Genomic DNA, 13,868 nt, shown 5'->3' with positions numbered 1-13,868 from the left:
CGCTGTTTGATGCAGGGAACACAAAGCCTCTGTGACAACCTAGAGGGGTAGGGCAGGGAGGGAGGTAGGAGGGGGTTCAAGAGGGAGGGGACATAGGTATACCTATGTATGGCTGATTTATATTGATGTATAACAAAAACCATCACAATATTGTAATTAAAAAACAAAAAGAGTCCTGGGATTGCACCCTGCTGCTGCTGCTGCTGCTAAGTCGCTTCAGTCGTGTCTGACGCTGTACAACCCCATAGATGGCAGCCCACCAGACTCCACCATCCCTGGGATTCTCCAGGCAAGAACACTGGAGTGGGTTGCCATTTCCTTCTCCAATGCATGAGAGTGAAAAGTGAAAGTGAAGTCACTCAGTTGTGTCCGACTCTTCATGACAGCATGGACTGCAGCCTACCAGGCTCCTCCCTCCATGGGATTTTCCAGGCAGGAGTACTGGAGTGGGTTGCCATTGCCTTCTCCAGGGATTGCACCCTAGCTTCACCTATAACCTGCTGTGTGAACTTGGAGCAGCCGCTGTCCCTCCCTTCACCAAAGCCTCAGCTCAAATACCAGCTCCTCAGAGAAGCCTTCCTGAGCTAGCCTTGCAAACTAGCAGCACCCCCACTTCTGTCTGTTTCCCATGTTGTTTTATTTTTCTTCTTAAACTCACCAGTGGCGTAGCACTCACATATTTCTACACATAGCCCCACCTAGCATGGCAGCTCCAGCAGAAACCTTCCTTGCCTTGCATTCTGTTGCATCCCCAGCACACACACACACACATAACAACTAATATTTATTGAGCACTTACTATGTGCCAGGCATAGTCCCATGTATTTTATAGATAGTAGTTCATGTAATCCCTTATTCTGACGCAGATATTTTAACGCCATTTTACAGGTAAGGAGAGTGAGGCACAGAGAAGGTTATTAATTTGCTTGAGGTTACAAAAACAGGAAGTGGCGGAACCAAGATTCACACCTGGAAAGGTGGACTTCTAGCACCTACAACTCTGGACTTCTTGACTTCTGTGCTAGTCCATCAAGGTGCTCCCTAACAACGATGACTGAATGCAAACTAGATGGAGAGGAATCCAAAAGTTTCTTCCTCCCATCCACGCTGGCCCTACTTTAGTGAAACCACTTATTCCATCTGGGTTAAAGAAAATAAAGAGGCAGGAGGGGCTTCACATGGCCCATTTTGATCAGTTAACTCATCAGGCTGGTGGCTGCCTTCAGTTGCTTCAAATTTCCCCACTGTGATGTTGTGATTTATAATAAGAAATATACATTTGATCGTCATTCCTCCATCCTCAGCTTATAACTCCGAAAATCTTTGAAATTTCCGATGGAGCATCTTTTGTTCAAATAACTGTTCTTGTGTTCTCATTTCTGAAAAAGCTCCAGAGCCATAAAGGCAAAATCTGTGTCTTATTATTCATATCAAATCCCTTTCAGTCACACCTAAATTTCTGTCAGTAGGTGGCTTTTGGAAAGAACCGCAAGAATGGGGGCTGGTTTCCAGGGGAATGAACCATGTGATTAGAGGGTTGGAACTTTCAGTTCCAACCACTTACCTCTGGGTTGGGAAGAGGGGCTAGAGGTTGAATCAATCACCAGCGACCAATGATTCAGTCAAGCATGCCTGTTAAGGAAGTCTCCATAAAACCTCAAAAGGATGAGGTTCAGAAAGCTTCCAGGGGAACTTCCCTAGTGGTCCAGCGGTTAAGAATTTGCCTGTCAGTGCAGGGGACACCAGTTCAGTCCTTGGTCCAGGAAGATTTCCACGTGCCTTGGGGCAACTAAGCCTGTGTGCCACAGCTACTGAAGCCTGTGTACCTAGAATTCATGCTCTGCAACGAGAGAAGCCAGTGAAACAAGAACCCCACGCACCACAACTAGAGAAAAGCCCACACGCAGCAACGAAGACAGCGCAGCCAAAAATAAAAATAAGTAAATAATTTTTAAAAAATTGTTTTAAAGCACAGGTAACACCTGAACCTGTGACTGGTGTGTGAAATTAAGGCAGTCTTGTAGGAGGGAGCCCTTACCCTGTGAGCTCTAGTACAACTTCCATGTAGACAATGTCGGAATTGAGTTAAACTGTAGCACACCCAGCTGGTGTCGCTGAACTTTTTGGTGTGGAGGAGGGGGAAAAAACCCACATTTGGTGACTGTATCAGGAGTATTGAGAGTAGACGCAACATGTGGGAAGAGTTTTCCTTTATGCCTTTCACACCACATCACCTGTTATTACCCCCATTGTGTAGAGAGTGAAACTGAACCCGGGATGGGAACTTAGGAGGCTCCTCGGCAGCAGAGGCCTGGGAAAAGTACAGTGAGAGCTGTCAGGGCTGTGGTGCCCCTTGGAAGCAAACAGGGCATGGGCAAACTAAGGGAAGGGAAGTTGGCAGAGCAGAGGGCAGCAGTAAGAAAATCCAGGGAGCGGGCTAAGTACACGGGGAGGAGCTGTGGGGACAGAGAGGGAGTGGCAAAGTAAAGCAAGCTGAGAGAGTGGATACGGTTAGAAGCCACTGGAAAGTTGTGTGGAGGAGGAAATACAGCCGGCCAGGGCTCTCCTCCCACTCTGCTCCTGCTACTGCCTTCCCAAGGGCAAACCCTGCTGGAAGCTGGAAGGCAGGGGTCTGGCGATTCAGTCTGAAGAGGATACAAAGCTAGGTGGAAAGAGGACTGGAGGAGAGGGTGGAGAACAACAGTTACCCAGACTAAGCTCATAGTGGTCATTGCACAACAAGCCAATAAATTGAGAGACGAGTTGTTGGGGCAAGGAATAGCAACTTTATTCAGAAAGCCAGCAGACGGAGAAGATGGTGGACTAGTGTCCCAGAACCATCTTCCCCAAGTTAAGGCTCAGGCCTCCTTTATACTAAAAGGGGAGGGAGTATGGTTGGTTGTTGCAAACCTCCTGGGAATCCTTGTTCTTGCAGCTGTCCATGTAGGTCTTGTCACAATGTTCCTATAAACCTCCAACAAGACAAACGTTATTTTATCTTCTGCAACTTTTTAATCTCTAAATGAATGGAAAAGAGTTATACCATTAAAGATGAGAGCCCTGAGATGGGCTATCATGTATATTTCAGTAGGCAACATTCTCAACTTATAGCAAAAGCAATAAAATACCAAGTTAAAGAAACAGATACAATTAAGGAATCAGATTTGTTCTTCCCTGTTACACAACAAGCATATCCTTGGTGTCTTTGCTTCCAATCTTCCTTTCCCTAGTCATCTTCCCAACATAGCCAGAACCAGGGGGCTTTAGGAGGGATCAGCCCACCTCCCAGTAACCAAAGGGCATGAAAGCCATGGACAGGATTAGCATCCCAGTCCTGAAAGCCCCACTTTCCACTCACCCCCACCCCCAACACCTGCAGACATCTTTCCAAAAGACAGGTCTGGCCCTGTCTCTGTACTGACTATGAGTTTTCATGAGTCCCTTTGCCCGTTGCCCACCTTAGCAGGAGAGTGGAAACCCCCCATCTGTCTATTCTCTGTGACCAGCTTCATTTTTTTTCAGATAGAAAGGAAAGAGACTTTATAGAGATTTTAAGTTGAAATTTTTAAAGAAAGTTTGGGAATAGGCTATTTTATTTTATATTATTTTGGCCGTACCACATAGCACGTGGGATCTTAGTTCCCCAACCAGGGGTTGAACCCAAACCACCCACACTGAAAACACTGAGTCTCAACCACTAGACCACAAGGAAGTCCTCTCTCAGTTGAAATTTTAATGTGGCTTGGATGTGTGCATGAATCCAGTTTTAGAAAACACTACTACCCATTAATTATGGCCCAGCCACAGTTAATGAGCTGGGTGTACTATACTTAAGAGCAGTACTCAAAAAAACATGAGTAGGAATAAGAGCTCTATCCTGGAATGCTGACTGGTGCAAAGAGAAAGTAGATTAGATGCTCTTAAGAAACATCTAATACTCTAACACCCCTAATCTTTGTAGGAGTGTTGTGTGTGTGTTTTCTTATTGTCTCTCTTCCCAACCTTTTGCTTTAGCAGTTGCTGTATCCCAGCACCTAGAGCATGTTCAGCCTGCCATGAAGTAGGAGCCAGGAAACACCTATCCATTCAAACTCTGGGAGCTGGCAGGATGCATTTGTGGTACTTAAAGCCGTGAAGATGTGTGGGGCTTGCAGGGGGAAGGAGTGGGAGATGGAGGAAATACAAAGAGTTGAGATGAGGGGGGAGCAGTGAAGGAGGCAGAAGGAGCCCCTGAGATAACAGGAAAGCTCAGGGAGTGTGTGCTCCTGGAAGCAGGCAAGGAGCATGTTTCATGGAGGGAACTGCTCACTTGGATCAAACACTGCCCGCAGAGGAAGTGAAAGGAGCCCTGAGAGTCTCTGTGAATTGAGCATCAGGGTTAGTGTCAGCAACGACCTGGCCATTAAGAGTTCTAGTGATGAGATGGACACAGCTTCAATGGAATAAGCTCAACAGAAAATGGGAGAAGATAAACTGGAGACAGTGAATGTCAATAGACATTTTCGATATTGTCAATAAACAATGTCTTGCTGTTAAGAGTAACTGGGAACTGTTTATGATAGCGAAGACATGGAAGCAACCTAAATATCCATCGACAGAGGAACGGATAAAGAAGATGTGGTACATGTATATAATGGAATATTACTCAGCCATTAAAAAGAATGAAATAATGCCACTTGTAGCAATGTGGATGGACCTAGAGATTGTCATACTGAGTAAAGTAAGTCAGACAGAGAAGGAGAAATATCATATGATATCTCTTATATGTGGAATCTAAAAAGAAATAATACAAATGAATTTACAAAACAGAAGGAGACTCACAGACTTAGAGAGCTTACGGTTGCCAACGGAAAGGATAGGGAGAAAGGATAGTTAGGGAGTTTGGGATGGACATGTACACTCTGAAATATTTAAAGTGGATAACCAACAAGGACCTATTGTATAGCACAGGGAACTCTGCTCGATGTTATGTGGCAGCCTGGATGGGAGGACAATTTGGGGGAGAATGGATATATGTACGTGTATGGCTGAGTCCTTTGCTGTCCAACTGAAACTCACAGCATTGTTAATCAGCTATACTCCAGTACAAAACAAAAGGGTTTTTTAAAAAAAGAAGAAGAAGTAACTGGGAAATCTGACAGTAACTGGAGAGAGAATTGTTTTCAAGAAGGTTTTTACTGTTTGTAATTGTAATGAAATGCACATTACATAAAATCTGCCATTTTAATCATTTCTAAGTGAACAGCTCAGTGGCATTAAGTACAGGCACACCTTGTTTTATTGCACTTCACTTTATTGCACTTCACAGATACTGAATTTTTTACAAATTGAAGATTTGTGGCAACCTTGTGTGTCCAACAAGTCTATCCATACCATTTTCCCAACAGCATTTGCTTACTTTATGTCTCTGTGTCACATTTGGATAATTCTTGAAATACTTTGGGAATTCCCTGGCAGTCCAGTGGTTAGGACTCCATGCTTTCACTGTCAAAGGCCTGGGTTCAAACTCTGGTTGGGGAACTGAGATCCCACAAGCCACAGAGCACAGCTAAAAATATAAAATAAAATTCTTTAAATATTTCAAATATTTTCATTATTATTATGTTTGTAATGGTGAAATGTGATTAGTGATTTTTGATGTTACTGTTGTAGTTCTTAGGGGGCATCACAAGCCGTGCCTGTATAGATGGCAAACTTAATGTTGTGTGTGTTCTGACTGCTCCACTGACCAGATATATATACCCCCAGTCTCTCTCCCTCTCCCTGGGCCTCCCTATTCCTTAAGACACAATATTGAAATCATGCCAGTTAATAACCTTACAGTGACCTCTAAGTGTTCAAGTGAAAGGAGGAGTCACACGTCTCTTGGTGCTCCATGTTTAGTTCCTCAGTCGTGTCTGACTCTTTTGCAGCCCCATGGACTACAGCCCGCCAGGCTCCTCTGTCCATGGGATTTTCCAGGCAAGAATATTGGAGTAGGTTGCCATTTCCTCCTCCAGGGGATCTTTCTGACACAGGGATTGAACTGGCATCTCCAGCATCTCCCGCATTGGCAGGTCGGTGAGCCATCGGGGAAGCCCCACACTTCTGTTATAAAACAGAACCTAGAAATGATGAAGCTTAGTGAAGAAGTCATGTCAAATGCTGAGACAGGCAGGTAGGCCTCCTGTGCCAAACAGTTAGCCAAGTTGTGAATGCAAAGGAACATACTTACAGGAAATGAAAAGCGCTACTCTAGTGAACACACGAAGGAGGAGAAAGTGAAACAGCTTTATTGCTGAAATGGAGAAAGTTCTGGTGGTCTAGACAGAAGATCAAACCAGCCACAACATTCCCTTAAGCCAAAGCCTAACCCAGAGCATGGCCCCAACTCTCATCAGTTCTAGGAAGGCTGAGAGAGGTGAGGAAACTGCAGAAAAAACGTTTAAGGCAGCAAAGCCTGGTCCATGAAGTTGAAGGAAAGAAGCCATTGCTATACCATAAAAGTTCAAGGTGAAGCAGCAAATTACCCAGAGGATATAACTAAGATAATAAATGAAGATGGCTACACTAGACAACAGATTATCAGCACAGGTGCAAAAACCTTCTATTGAAAGAGGGGGCTTCCCTGATGGCTCAGTCGGTAAAGAATGTGCCTGCCATGCAGGAGACACAAGAGACGCAGGTTCAGTCCCTGGGTCGGGAAGATCCCCTGGAGGAGGAAACAGCTGGAGGAGGAAATGCAGCCCATTCCAGTATTCTTGCCTGGAAAATCCCGTGGAAAGAGGAGCCTAGTTGGCTGCAGTCCATGGGATCGCAAAAGAGTCAGACACGACTGAACATGTGAAGGATGGATGGATGGATGGATGGACTAAAAGAAGATGCCATGTAGGACTTTCACAGCTAGAGAGGAAAAGTCAGTGCCTGGCTTCAAAGCTTCAAAGGAGAAGCTGATTGTCTTGTTAGGAGCTAACATAACTGATGACTTTAGGCTAAAGTCAATGAGAATTATGCCAAATCTACTCTGCCTGTGTTCTATAAATATATCAACAAAGCTTGGAGAGAGCACATCTGTTTAAACATTGTTTATGAATATTTTAAGCCCAATGTTGAGGTCTCTTGCTCAGAAACAAAGATTCCTTTCAGATATTACTGCTCATTGACAATGCAGCTGGTCACCCACGAGCCCTGGTGAAGATTAATGTCTTCGTGACTGCTAACAGAACACCCATTCTGTGGCCTGCTGATCAAGGAGTAATTTCAACTTATTATTTAAATTAATTAAATAAAATTAATTAATTTAAATTGATTAATTAAATTTAAACGTGAAAGTGAAGTCGCTCAGTCGTGTCCGACTCTTTGCGACCCCGTGGAGTGTAGCCTACCAGGCTCCTCCGTCCATGAGATTCTCCAGGCAAGAATACTGGAGTGGGTTGTCATTTCCTTCTCCAGGGGATCTTCCCGACTCAGGGCTCAAACCTGGGTCTCCTGCATTGGAGGCAGACGCTTAAAATCAAGTCTTATTATTTAGGAAATAAGTGTGGCTCTAGCTGCCATAGATAATAAGTCCACTGATGGATCTGGGCAAAATAAGCTAAGAAACCATCTTGAAAGGATTCACCATTCTAGAGGCCGTTAAGACCCTTCATGATTCATAAGAAGAGGTCAAGATATCAACATTAACAGGAATTTGGAAGAAGCTGATTCCAGTGCTCATAGATGACTTCAAGGGATCTGAGGCTTCTATGGAGGAATAACTGCAGATGTGGTAGAAGTAACAGAAGAACTAGAATTAGAAGCGGAGCCTGAAGATGTGAGTGAATTTCTGCAATCTCATGATGAAACCTGAATGGATGAAGACTTGCTTCTTACGGATGAGCCAAATAAGTGGTCTTTTGAGATGGAATCTACTCCTGGTGAAGATGATATGAAGATTACTGAAATGACAGCAAAGGGCTTAGAATCTTACATAACCATAGTTGATAGAGCAGCTGTAGGGTCTGATAAGATTGACTCCAATTTTTAAAGAATTTCTACTGTGGCTAAAATGCTATCAAACAGTTTTGTATGCTAGAGAGAAACTGACTGTGAAAGGAAGAGTCAATCAATGCAGCAAACTCCATTATCATCTTCTTTTTTTAAATTGCCTACTCAACCTTAGGCAACCACCATCCAGATCAGTCAGCAGCCATCAACCTCAAGGCAAGACCTTCCACCAGCAAAAACATTAGAACTCCCTAAAGGCTCAAATTTTTGTCAATAGAGTATTTTTTAGCAATAGAGTATTTTTTTAAATATTTGTTTATTTGGCTGTGCTGCATCTTAGTTGTAGTACATGGGATCTTCCATCTTCATTGGGCACACAGGATCTTTAGTTGCAACATGTGGAATCTAGTTTCCCGACCAGAGATTGAATCCCGTATTTGAGGGAGCAAATTGGGAGTGCAGGGTCTTAGCCACTAGGCCACAAGGGAAGTCCCAGCAATAAAGTATTTTTTAATTAAGGTGTGTACATTGTTTTTTTAGGCATAATGCTATTGTACACTTAATAAACTACAGTATAGAGCAAATACAACTTTTATATACTCTAGGAAACCAAAAAATTCATGTGACTCATTTATCATGGTGATCTGGAAACAAATCTACACTGTCTCCAAGGTATGCCTGCCCATTCACCTTGTTGGGCAACAATCACCACCATCCACCTCCCTAACTCTTTTCATCTTACAAAACTGAAAATTCTGTACCCAGGAAGGAAGAGACCCTGGAGTAGGAAATGGCCACCCACTCCAGTATTTCTTGCCTGAAAAATTCAATGGACAGAGGAGCCTGGTGGGCTACAGTCCATGGGGCTGCAAAAAGTCAGACACAACTGAGCACACACGCACACACGTACCCAGTAAACATCAATTTCCCATACCCCTCTCCCTCTAGCCCCTGGCAACCATCATCACACTTCAGTCCCTATGAACTGGACTATGCTAGGTACCTCATGGGCTTCCCTGGTCGCTCTGCTGCTGCTGCTAAGTTGCTTCAGTCATGTCCGACTCTGTGTGACCCTGTAGATGGCAGCCCACCAGGCTTCCCCGTCCCTGGGATTCTCCAAGCAAGAACACTGGAGTGGGTTGCCATTTCCTTCTCCAATGCATGAAAGTGAAAAGTGAAAGTGAAGTTGCTCAGTCGTGTCTGACTCTTTGCGACCCCATGGACTGCAGCCTACCGGGCTCCTCCGTCCATGGGATTTTCCAGGCAAGAGTACTGGGGTGGGGGGCCGTTGCCTTCTCCACCCTGGTGGCTCAGCGGTAAATAATCTGCCTGGAAAGCAGGAGCCGCAGGAAACATGGGTTCAATTCCTGGGTGGGGAAGATCCCCTAGAGGAGGGAAGGGCAACCCACTTCAGTATTCTCATCTGGAGAATCCCCACAGACAGAGGAGCCTGGCAGGCTACAGTCCATAGGGTCACAAAGAGTCTGACATGACTGAAGCGACTTAGACACACACAGGTATCTCATATAAGTGGAATCCTACGTACGGTATTTGTCTTTTTGTGACAGACTTCTTTCACTTAGCATAATTTCTGCAAGGTCCATCCATGTTGGAGCATGTGTCAGAATTCCTTTTCTTTTTAATGCTGAATACTACTCCATCATATCTCATCCACCTGTGGACACTTGCTCTGCTGCCACCTTTTGGCTATTGTGAGTAATGCTGCAATGAACGCTGGCATATGAGTATGTGTGTGTCTGTTTTCAGTTCTTTTGGATGTATAACCAGAATTGGAACTACTGGATCATATGGCAATTCTATGTTGTTGGGGTTTTTTGAGAAACTTCCATACTGTATTTCCTAGCACCGTACCATTTTAAGTTCCCACGAGCAGTGCAAAGGGGTTCCAATTTCTCCACATCCTCCCCTATACTTGCTTCCCTCCTTCCTTCCTTTCTTCTTTCTTTCTCCTTCCCTTCTTTCTTTCTTCTTCCCTTTCTTTTTTCTTTCTTCGTTCTTTCCTTTCTTTCTTTCTTTTAAAATTTGCCCTTCTAATGGGTATAGGGGAGTCAGTTGTTTTTTAAGTGGGAGGATCACTGGTATGTTTGTATGTAGTCAAAAAAAGATCCAGGAGACCAGGAAGCTGATGCTAAAGGAGGGAGAGGGGAGAGGTGCTGGAGTAATGTCCCTGAGTTGGGAGAGATGTTGAGATCCAGAGCAGAGAGGAGGATGCCCTTAGCCGGCAGCCTGGGAGTTTATACAGTCACAGGGGAGAAGGCTGAGACCCTGGGCAGGTAGGCAGCTCGATGTGGTGGGAGAGCCTGAGGATGCTCTCTTGTCTTTATTTTATCCCCTTACTGAAATGGGCATCCAGGTAACCAACTGATGGTAATGATGGGGTGAGGTCACAGGTTTGAGAAGACGGTGTGAAATAGTCTATCTAAAAAAGTGTGTGGATGGTGGTTGGGAGACTCCATAATGGCTCCCACAAAGTCCTCGACATCTGCATCCCTGAAATCTATGAATCACCTGGCAGGATCTTGAGATGGGGAGATTATGCTGAACTATCCCTGTGGGCCCAAAGTAATCACGTGTGGGAGGCAGGAGATATGACTACAGAAGGTTTACACTGCTGGCTTTGAAAATTGAGGAAGGAGCCACAATCCAAGGAATGAAGGTGCCTCTAGAAGGAGAAGGCAAAGAAATGAATTCTCCCCTCATGCCTCCAGAAACAGATTCTGCCCTAGAGCCTAGCCTTCCTGGCAACTCCTTGATTTTAGACTTTATGAGAATGAATTTATGTTGTTTTAAGCCACTAATGTCATTTTGTTCAGCTGCTCAGTCATGTCCAACTCTGCGACCCCATGGACTACAGCATGCCAAACTTTCCTGTTCTTCACTATCTCCCAGAGTCTGCCCAAACTTACGTCCAATGAGTCAGTAATGCCATCCAACCATCTCATCCTCTGTCATCCCCCTCTCCTCCTTCCCTCAATCTTTTCCAGCTTCAGGGTCTTTTCAAATGAGTTGGCTCTTTGCATTAGGTGGCCAAAGTATTGGAGTTTCAGCTTCGGTATCAGTCCAATGAACATTCAGGGTTAATTACCTTTAGGACTGACTGGTTTGATCTCCTCAAAGTCCAAGGAACTCTTGAGTCTTCTCCAGCACCACAATTCAAAAGCATCACCTGGTTGGGCAACTACTACCACCACCCATCTCCCCAACTCTTTTCATCTTACAAAACTGAGAATTCTGTACCCAGGAAGGAAGATTCCTTGGAGTAGGAAATGCCACCCTACTCCAGTATTTCTTGCCTTGTCTCAGTAATTAATGATCTTAAAAGAACAAAGAAATGCAGAAACAAACAGTCAGCAAGAGAATGGCAATAGCAAAGATAATGTATCAGTTTTAAAGACCCCCCAGTTCTGTTTCAGTGGCAAAGATTAGCCAGAAGCGTGCAACCACCAGATCAACAAGGACCTGAGTGATGATGATGTTGACCTTTTCTGACACTTGTGACTTCAATCAGTTAAAGCTTGGACTCTGCCTACTGCCTGATATGCATGTACCTTTAGCTTAAACTTCCCCCAATTTTGCTATTCAAGGAGACATTGCTCTGGGACAGATCCTTGATGTTCTCCTTACTGCAAGTTGTCATAAATCCTTCCTTCGCCTTATCTTTGGCTTGATTGTGTCTTTTGGCTGGATGGGTGTCAAAAGCTAAGAGGCAAACCCAGTTTTTGGGTAACAAGGTTGCATACAAAGGACTAAATAATTGACCATAGTGCTTATGCTGAATAAGACAGGAGGGGATGAGGGGTGGTGGGATTAATGGAGGTTCCAGGAGGGAAAAAGACAGAGAACAGTGGTGGGGGTGGGGGTGGAGGCAAGGGAGAGTGGGATGCTTGAAACTGGGATTGTGGCTGTGGCTATCCATAATGACAAGGTCTGGGGCAGGGTTAGCAAACCACAAACCACAGGTCAAATAGTATAAGGTTTTATTGGAATATAGTCACACTTGTGATATAAAAAGAAATACATTTGGTCTTTGATTCCTGGCACAGAGCTCCTAAAACCCTTGGAATTTCTTGAATGATAGAAGCATCTTTATTTACTCATAAGGAGCCTCCCTCACCTTTTAAAAAGGCATTTATTCATTTATTTTTTTGGCTGCACAGCGTGTGGGATCTTCCCTTACCAGGTGTTGAACTTGTGCCGTCTGCATTGGATGCAGGGAATCTTAACCACTGAATCCCCAGGGAAGTCCTGAGAAATACTGGAATACTTCCTGCTATACCTGTAAACAAGGATGTCACAGTCATCAGCAATTCCAGTGCTCCAAGTGTGAATTCCTTAGCCCTAAGGGCCCCCAGGAAGGAGAAGAATACTTGCGGGATCTGGCAGCCACCAGGCGGCAGCCACTCCCTGCAGTGAGCACTGAGGAACTCAGGACGTGAAAAATGCCGAATACTGACCCCAGATAGCTGAGATGCATATGAAAGGAATGATTTCAGGGAGCCCAGACTCTCACCTTTCCTTACCTAGAAAATCACTAAATTCCTTAACTTGGGATATCTGGTTTTCTTTAGTTAACAATAATTGTTTGATGTTCAGACTACCTGCCCCTTATTGCAAAGCTTCTGTATAATCTGGCTCCTCCCCTCATCTCCTCAGAGCAATTTGCTCAGTGTTACTTGAGATGCTGCCCTCAGGGCTTAAGTCCTAACAATTTCTGTCAAATAAAACAAAACTCTCAACTTCTAGGTTGTGACTATTGTTTAAGCCAACAGTCCCAAGGATCTCCTTTTGAGCACACCTGAGTTTATGCTAATGAGGTGACTCACAGTGGGGTCCCTAGACAGCCTCAGGTTGGGGCTTTCACCAGAAAGACCAAGTGACCAGAGGCTTGGAACTTTCAGCCCCACCCACTGACCTCTGGAAATGAAGAGAGGTCTACAGATTAAGCTCCATAAAAGCTCTTGAAAAATGAGACTTGATAAGCTTCCAAGTTGGTACCCAGGCAGGAGGGCGATGGGTCCCCAGTTCCAAGGTGACAAAAGCTCCTGGGTCAGGACCCCTTGGACTTCACCCAGTGTACCTCTTCATCTGGTTGTGCATCTGTGTCCTTTATAATAAGCTGGGAAACATAGGAAAAATGGTCCCTGAGCTTTGTGAGCTATGCTAACAAATGATTGAACCCAAAGAGGAAATTGCAGAAACCTGTGACTTAGAGCCGATAGACAGAAGCACAGGTGACTATCTGGACTTGAGATTGGCATTTGAAGTGGGGGCATCTAATGCGACTGAGCTCTTAACCTTGTGGGGTCTGAACTACCTCCAGGCAGAGAGTGTCAGAATTGAGCTCAATTTGTAGAACACCTCATTGATCCACTGAGAACTGGGGAGCTGCTTGGTGGTGTGGAAATGTTATAGGGAAGAACTGATTCCATGTTGGATCTGTTTCTTTCACTTTAACCTTTGCTTCTGGTTGCTTTTGTTCACTATAAGGATAATGTTTATACACAATGGCCTGCTTCAGGGAAACCTGACCCTCTGCCTGAATACGAAAATAACTGCCTTTGTTCAGGACCCTGTCCACCTGTTGATGGCTATAGGAAGGAAGAGAATAACACATTCTTTCCCTGCTGCTGCTAAGTCGCTTCAGTCATGTCCGACTCTGTGCAACCCCATAGATGGCAGCCCACCAGGCTCCCCCGTCCCTGGGATTCTCCAGGCAAGAGCACTGGAGTGGGTTGCCATTTCCTTCTGCAATGCATGAAAGTGAAAAGTGAAAGTGAAGTCACTCAGTCGTGTCTGACTCTTAGCGACCCCATGGACTGCGGCCCACCAGGCTCCTCCATCCATGGGATTTTCCAGGCAAGAGTGCTGGAGTGGGGTGCCAC

This window comes from Oryx dammah, unplaced genomic scaffold, assembly GCF_014754425.2.
Source record: "Oryx dammah isolate SB20612 unplaced genomic scaffold, SCBI_Odam_1.1 HiC_scaffold_21, whole genome shotgun sequence".
In the NCBI taxonomy this organism is placed as follows: domain Eukaryota; kingdom Metazoa; phylum Chordata; class Mammalia; order Artiodactyla; family Bovidae; genus Oryx; species Oryx dammah.
The sequence above is the reverse complement of the archived record's forward strand: the minus strand, read 5'-3'. Positions refer to the sequence as shown.